Source organism: Trachymyrmex septentrionalis, unplaced genomic scaffold, assembly GCF_001594115.1.
Source record: "Trachymyrmex septentrionalis isolate Tsep2-gDNA-1 unplaced genomic scaffold, Tsep1.0 scaffold72, whole genome shotgun sequence".
In the NCBI taxonomy this organism is placed as follows: Eukaryota; Metazoa; Arthropoda; class Insecta; order Hymenoptera; family Formicidae; genus Trachymyrmex; species Trachymyrmex septentrionalis.
In genome coordinates this window covers 1,386,398-1,393,989 of record NW_017305905.1, presented here as the reverse complement: position 1 = coordinate 1,393,989, position 7,592 = coordinate 1,386,398, and the positions used below count along the sequence as shown (strand labels likewise).

Sequence of the window (7,592 nt, the reverse complement as noted above, 5' to 3'; positions counted from 1 at the left end):
AATAATAATAATAATAATAATAATAAATCTTAAAATATTGCAAAAAAACTAATTGTGAGAAATATCATCTCGATCAAAGTTTGAACTTAAAACTTCTGATAAAAAAAAATGTATTATTAAACACTAAGATCCGTTTTGACTTAAAATTAAGATTTTTTTCCTTGTATTATTTACTTCTTATTTATTATTATTATATATATCGGTCCATTTTTCACTTAGTACTATTTCCTTAATAAATTTTATAATTGTATTATCATCACAGGTTGTTCAAGAAAGAGACCCCAAATTTATTCGAAAGAACGATATTTAAAAATGAATTTTTAGTATAAAAATGATCGTTTAAAAAATCTCCCTTGTCCTTGATGATTTGATTGAGAAAATATTACAGGGGAAAGTTGTGTGATTCGAAGAGGCACATATTATGATGAGCAAAAAATTTATATCAAAGTCATATTTTTTGAGACTTCAAGGTTATCTTCATTTTTTTAAAATAGAATTGTATAATTTTTTTACACAATATTTCTCTAATTATTCTGCATATATTATAGATAAACATAATCATTATAATTGAATAATATTGAAATGAAAACTGCACAGATCGACAGTCCGTCAAAAAAGATTAATATATTTTTATATCCATATTAGAGCGACACTTACAGCATGCAGACAGAAAAATATGTTTTAATAAAATTTTCGAACGTGTAAAATTGATGTGTGCACGCTATGTCCTATCGCGTGCAACGAAGCTGAATATTTAACGTGATCCTTGCGTAAATATATATTTTGGATTTGTCTACTATTTTATCAAATAAATAAACAGTAGAATGTACATGGGACTTTCGACTCAAATTCAGCCTGTGGTAAATGTGAAAAGCCATGTTTACACGTACCGAGATTTTGCCAAAAAATAGCACTGGGAAATTTGCCGGATTCAACATTAGATGCACTGCCGTCTGGAGCATCTCTTCTCGCAGACTTTGTCTGTATATCTCGAGAGAAACTTCTTAGTATCACCTTATGGCCATTAGCAAAGAACGGAGAGGTAGAAACGAGGTGCCTTAAATGCAACGCGTCAAGGCGTTTTCCAGCTCCGCACAACGATTGGGAAGAAGACAGAATGAAAGTGAGACAGAATGCGAGAAAAGGAGGAAACATGACAGCGGAGAGAACGGGAAAGAAAGAGATGAATCCCGACGTTTTAATTCGAGATGGAAAGACTGGATGGAGAAGAGGATGAGGGGAAGAAGAAGAAGACGGAAGCAGAGAGTGGCGGTCGGGTCGGGCGTACGTTCCAGATTTCTGGAGCCGTTCAATGATATTCCCGAAGAGAACGAATGAAGGCGGAGGGCTCCGGATGGCCGCAATGGAGTTGGATTTAGCTGGAGGGCGGATGGCAAACCGGGTCGCACAGAGCTGGAAGATGCGGCTGTGTGTTCTCGAGTCTCATTCTCTTCCTCGTATTTCCCCATCTCCCCCGCTCGCCGCATTCCTCTTCTCTCTCTCTCTCTCTCTCTCTCTCTCTCTCTCTCTCTCTTCCACTCTCTACTTGCCGTGCCGTAAGTACGTGTCTATCTACATACGCGCACGCGATCATGTTATACCATGTAACTGAATAGTATTCGGATGCACCGGTCGATCTCTATCTGACTCCCGAGATGCAATTGACAGGTCAAACCGTGTGGGTTTGTGTAAACCATCTGGAAAAATATAGCTCGCGAGGAACGAAGCTGCTATATTCTTCTCTCTTTGGCCGGTATCAATGCGATTTGGGTGCTGATCGACAGTATCTCTTGCGAAACGGCAGAACGATAAGCGAGACTGACAAGCGAAACATTTAATCGTACTAGTAGAAATATATATGTATCTGCTTGCCGATATCTATCGTATCGTTTCGCAATCATAGAGATTAATTGTATTAACGGAGATCTAGTCAAATTTAATCATATAGTAAAAACAGATGGTTCATATGTACATGCAAATATATTTTACTTTTTATTAATTTAATTTCATTCACATCTATTTTTCAAAACTTAAAATTATTGAGAATGCTTTAGAAAGAATTTATTATTAATTAATTGAAATCGATCGATTTAAAACATTCTATAGATTTCAAAATATATCGCCGCATCGATGAAAAAAGTGACACACAAGTAGAAAATTAATACATATTTTTGAGATATTAAAGAAAATCAACCGTATAACGACTGATAAAAAATTATACATTTGTAGAAAGAGATAGCTTTTCTAATTTACCGGTAGAAAGCAGAAATGTCCTCTAAACAATTGCAACAATTGTTTATTAAAAAAAAAAAACATTTTTCAGTTAGATAAGATTGTTGTCGATGCTGAAATTGTTATACAAAAATATCTTATTTGAAGTTATGCCATTTTTCCTTAAAAGGTAACTATTTTAATTGTGTAATTTTATTTATAGAAATTTGTCTTATTTCATAACTTTGTTTAATATTATATATTTAAGAAATAGAACGTTCGAATTGAGACAGTTTCAAATCTTAAATTTAGACATATGATACTTCAAATATTAGTAAATTATTTTTGTAATACAACGTACTCAAGATATCACAACTTTGACAAGAGATAAAATTTATACCTTTAATAAGCCAGTAGGACCAAATAGGCAAAATCAAACCGGACTTATTCAATTTTTTAGTACCCATTTTGGACTAAATTATACTATCAATAAAAATTTTGTATCCCGTATGTCGTTTTGCAAACAATGTGACACTACTAGCTTAATATACAGTAGAAATTATTATTTTGTACAGTAGTACAAAATAGGTACTGAAGAGTTGAATAGGTCCAGTTTAATTTTGTTCATTTGGTCCTACTGGCTTAATTGGAGATTAAATTTACACTGTATTAACATTGCAGTATTCGAATTTTAAAAATACAATTTTAAAGACATTATAACTGAAACACAATTTTAAAGCATATATTATAATTGAAAATGTAATATGGAAGGAAAATGAAATCATGCATATTTACTATCCTAATTAATACGTTGTCTCAATTCAAAATTGTTTAAATGCCCAACTGAAAGGTTGCCAATTTTGAGACGTCTCATTTTTCTATCAATGCGACTAACATGTTTAATTAAAGTAATCCAATTCTCTCTGTTATCCAATTTTATGTAGTATCGAATAATCTCATGGTAAGAAATGTAATTCCTATCATCTTTGCAATTCTCAATTTGAACTTTTCTGCGGAGAGAACATTTTTTAAAGAAAAAAAAATCCAGATAGATCGTCTTCTAAGAAATCTAATTCTGATTGCTCGCAAGAAACCGCGAGCGAACCAAACGCATAGCTTTGCCGATTCAGGATCAAAGGAATGATTTGTATTTCCTTTCCTCATGGGTCTCATTCCGGTCGGGCTGCAATCAACGATTATAATGATCGATCTAAATTCAACGACGATCTCATGGTGCGAGCGACAATTTATTAACGATCGATTTGCAATGTAAATTCACGGTAGAGCCTGAGCGAGCGTCGCGTTACGACGATCGATATCGACTTTGCCGACGCGCGTGATCATTCCGCCGGTGACAACTATGACTCGCGAGAGTCGCCGATTGGCTGGTCACGTAGTACGGACGTTAATTACGCTTCGGTCCTGACTAAGAGGGAACTTTGTTCCCGCGAGGATTAGACTCTCGCCGGATTCCGGAATCGTGCGGCGGTGGTTCCGCCCGGTGTTAACACCGGCACGCCGGATACATACTGAATAGGATGACGTGCTGCTTCGTTACTGTTCTCGTGACATCCCCTTCTTTCGAGGTCAGTCAGGGATCGACCCTATCAGGACGGTATGAGCGATAATCCGGTAGATTCGCCAGTCATTGAATTTCGCCGTCGAGGTAATCTTTTTCCCCCGCTATGTATCGCAAATGTGCTACTATTTCAGCGAATAAATTATTCAGGCATGCTTTTAAGAGTTCTACGCCACTCGCTCCTTATCCATTTATGGGTTACGGTGTTTCGCAGAACCTTTACAGTTTTGTATATATATTATTGTACATATTTTCTTGTATTAGTGAAATGCGTAATATAAAAATAACTTTATATATCCAATATAGCTTATATCTAAGATTTTCGTTCAACGTTAAAAACTAGTGGTTAGAACAATGAAAAACATTTCTTAACATTAATTAGAGAAAATATGAAACATTTACAACGTTTACATTTTGGTGCAATAATGATTTAATTATATTCACAACTATTCACAAACGGCAAGTAAGCCATATCGGGTACTAGGTAACTTCACCCAATGTGGGCTAAGGCGTTGCGAATTTGTGAGTCCAACATTAAAAGCTAGTGTGGTCAGATTTTGAATTCATAGAAAACATTTCTGAATGTTAACGTGAAACATTTTTAATATTTACGTACATGGGTGCAGAGAAGATTTAAAACCCATGTAACTATTTGCAAACAGCAAGTAAGCCATATTGGGCGCAATTACATTAATAATTAAAAATCGAGTAGTCGAGAGATGCAGTTGCATTATAAATCAGTTGAAAGATCATGTATAATATTACAATATTCGATTTCGCGTATGATACAGATTTGATTGGAATTCGTGAAATCGATCATTGCAAAATGGAATACCGCGCACCGGTAAATCAAGGGTCATGAATAAATTTCATGTGTCTTAGCCCTTAAGAGCCTTAGGCTCGCCGCTGATGCAGCCTCCGGCAATACCGTGTAATTGCATAATTTATCGTGGACGCAGTGAACTACGCGCTAATGGATTTCCGAAATAAATTTTGATAATCGCCCGAGGCGAACCGTATCTATAGTGATTAATTTTCAAGTCGATCTTAGTGTAGCACATTTGTGATTTTATATTGATAAATAATAAATAGCCTTCCTAACAACACAAAATAAAGTGCTAGAAATAAACGCGAGAGCGGTATTATTTAAAAAAAAAAAAAAAATGATGTAAATTTGATTACTGCATATGTAAATTTCAAATAAATGTAAATATGATCTAGAAAGTGTGCTCGAAAATAACCAATCAATCAGTTTCAAATTAAATAATTTCTTTTCATTTCGAATTCCACGATCATACACGCGGAGCATTAACAATTCATAATATATTATCTATAAAATCGCATCTGTATACGCGTCGTCATATATAGGTATACGTGATGAGTGTTTTAGATGTTTTACAATTAAATACCTTCATTTCCAACGAAACAGCTGTAAATAATAGAGGCTAATTTCGTGATTCATCAAACACGGCGCGTTTACTTGATTACTCTCAAAATAAATGCAGTTATTTATACCAGAGATAAATTATGGTTGGCACAGTTTCCGGGAGATTTAATTAATTCATTTGTAGTTCATTTATAATATATACTAACTGATAATCATTAAGAATATGTTTGTTAGCAAGTAGGTTTGAACAACATAAATAAATCATTTATTTAAGTTTATATTTATTTCGATAGCTAAATTTATTCTTTTTATCCCAGATATGAAGTGATAACGCGTAACGTTTACAGTGCGCACAATTCGATTCCTTTAAGTGCTTAATGCGCAAATTGCATTAACGCGAGGAAACATCGTCGCTGGCTACGCCCTGCTCAATTGCATAATTTATTCAATGTAACGTACTCGCTAATGGATTTCCAAAATACATTTCGACAGTCCGACGGAAGCAACTCTGCACTATGGATAGCAGAGTGGCGAGATCACGTGTTAGCATTGAAAGTGCAGCGGAAGAGGCATGTGCGAATACAGCGCATAAATGGGTATTAACCCTAAGTGATATAGCGATGTAGCAGGGGTGTAAAGTGAGAGTCGATTGACGTCTGAGAACGTGTCGCTGCCTCGATCAGAGGTACGCCGATCGAAGGAACATACACGCCTCTCTTTCGATCTTGATGAAATTTGATACACTGATATATACCGTATATAACGAATTGCACACCTATCGAGCGTCGTCTTGAAATAAAACAACCCTATCGTCGCTAATTTACCGTGAGAAACGAGGTGATTTAACGAGCCAAGATTAATGAATCTCCAAGAGTTCGATCGGCACCGCGTCTAACTAATCTTTCAACATACCGCACACAACATCCCAAAAATGGAGCGATCAAGCGCTCCGCATTGTTCGCCTTTGTTCAAGGATCAATTTAGCAAACAAGCTTCCCCGGCTCCGATCCATTCGGAAGCTATACGCGAGAGCAGCCGCACGTCCCTCCTCTATCTCTCGGTACATCGGTCGGGATAAACGCAAGTACGGTCCTACATAAGACTCCCCGTCGCCTATCTGTTCCATAACGTATGCTTCGAATGGGTATGCAAAGAAGGCTCGCCTTACGATCGGAGAGGATCGCAGGAATGGATAGAGGAGAAGAGGCTCGAAGGGGATGTAGTTGAGAGAGAGAGAGAGAGAGGTAAGAGAGAACGAAGTAACACGGCGAAGGGCCGATGCGATCCGGAAGAGGATCGCTCGAGCGGCGGTGTGTTACAGGTGCCGAGGTGCGAGAGCTTGCCACGAGGTAGGGGTAACGGTAACGTTCGAGTCGAGCGGAATATAGAGTAGGTCTAGCCGGCGAAGGGCGACTGGTACATACGTAGGTTCGAGGGCCAGGGTTTGCACGAGCGACCCACAAGTGGCGGAGCCCGTGTGTGCACAGGCGACCCTCTCCTCGCCTGGATTCCTCGCCATCATCCATTCCCGGCCACCCATTCTCCAACTAAACATCGTAGCCGCTCTCCTCTCGAAGGCGATATCTCTTTAAAAATACTTCTCTACCATCTCGAGTACCTACCGCGGCAGATTCGAACGCGAACTCGGCACAGAAAGGACTACCGTAAGTGCTAAAAATGTAGCTTTTATAAGAGAAACTATCTTTTCCTAAATATGACAGTATAATGCACTCCTTCCCGTCTGTTTGCACGTTTACCGTGTAACTCGTAAATGTTATCACAAATGGTGCCTACAAGTTTTTTTACCGATACGCGAAACAACGTAAAGTGTTTTTCAAAGTGCAGGCTGCACACGAATATAAAACGAGATTAAAGTTAGATTGAAACATTCTAAACATAGGCGTTTATTATGAGATTAAGTTTAGCCCGATACAAATAAAGTAGATCTGAGTTTACACTCATAATCGTACAGCGTGCATTTACCTGTGCGTACGAACACGAGCAAATATCTGTGATCTACTTTATGAGAGAGAAATCCTTTTATCTCTCTCTCTCTCTCTCTCTCTCTCTCTCTCTCTCTCTCTCTCTCTCTCTGCTCGAGTTTAAATATAAATCCACTAACAGAGCATCTTCGCTTCGCATAAAGTATAACTTAATTTAAGAAACTGGCTGGAAATTTATTCGTTTCATGAAATCATACTGAATTTCTTGTAGCTATTAAGATAGCTTAGAACATGCTATCGGACGTAAATTTTATGTGCAAGTGAGCTAGATCATTAAGCGCTAAGTTATGTCTCCAATGGTCATCAATAAATTCAACCTGTCATGTTAAAAGCAAGAAAAAAGCGCGACTAAGCGCATTAAAAATTCAATCTTATACCTTATATTAATTTAAATCCTTTAGTAATCGGTAAT

The 7,592-nt window shown here is 37.1% G+C and overlaps 1 protein-coding gene across 3 annotated transcripts in view; it reads right to left on the bottom strand.

Moving 5' to 3' along the window:
- Positions 1-7,592, bottom strand: part of LOC108753839 (transmembrane and TPR repeat-containing protein CG4341) — a 296,558-nt gene that overhangs the window by 251,537 nt on the left and 37,429 nt on the right. The window lies entirely within an intron of this gene.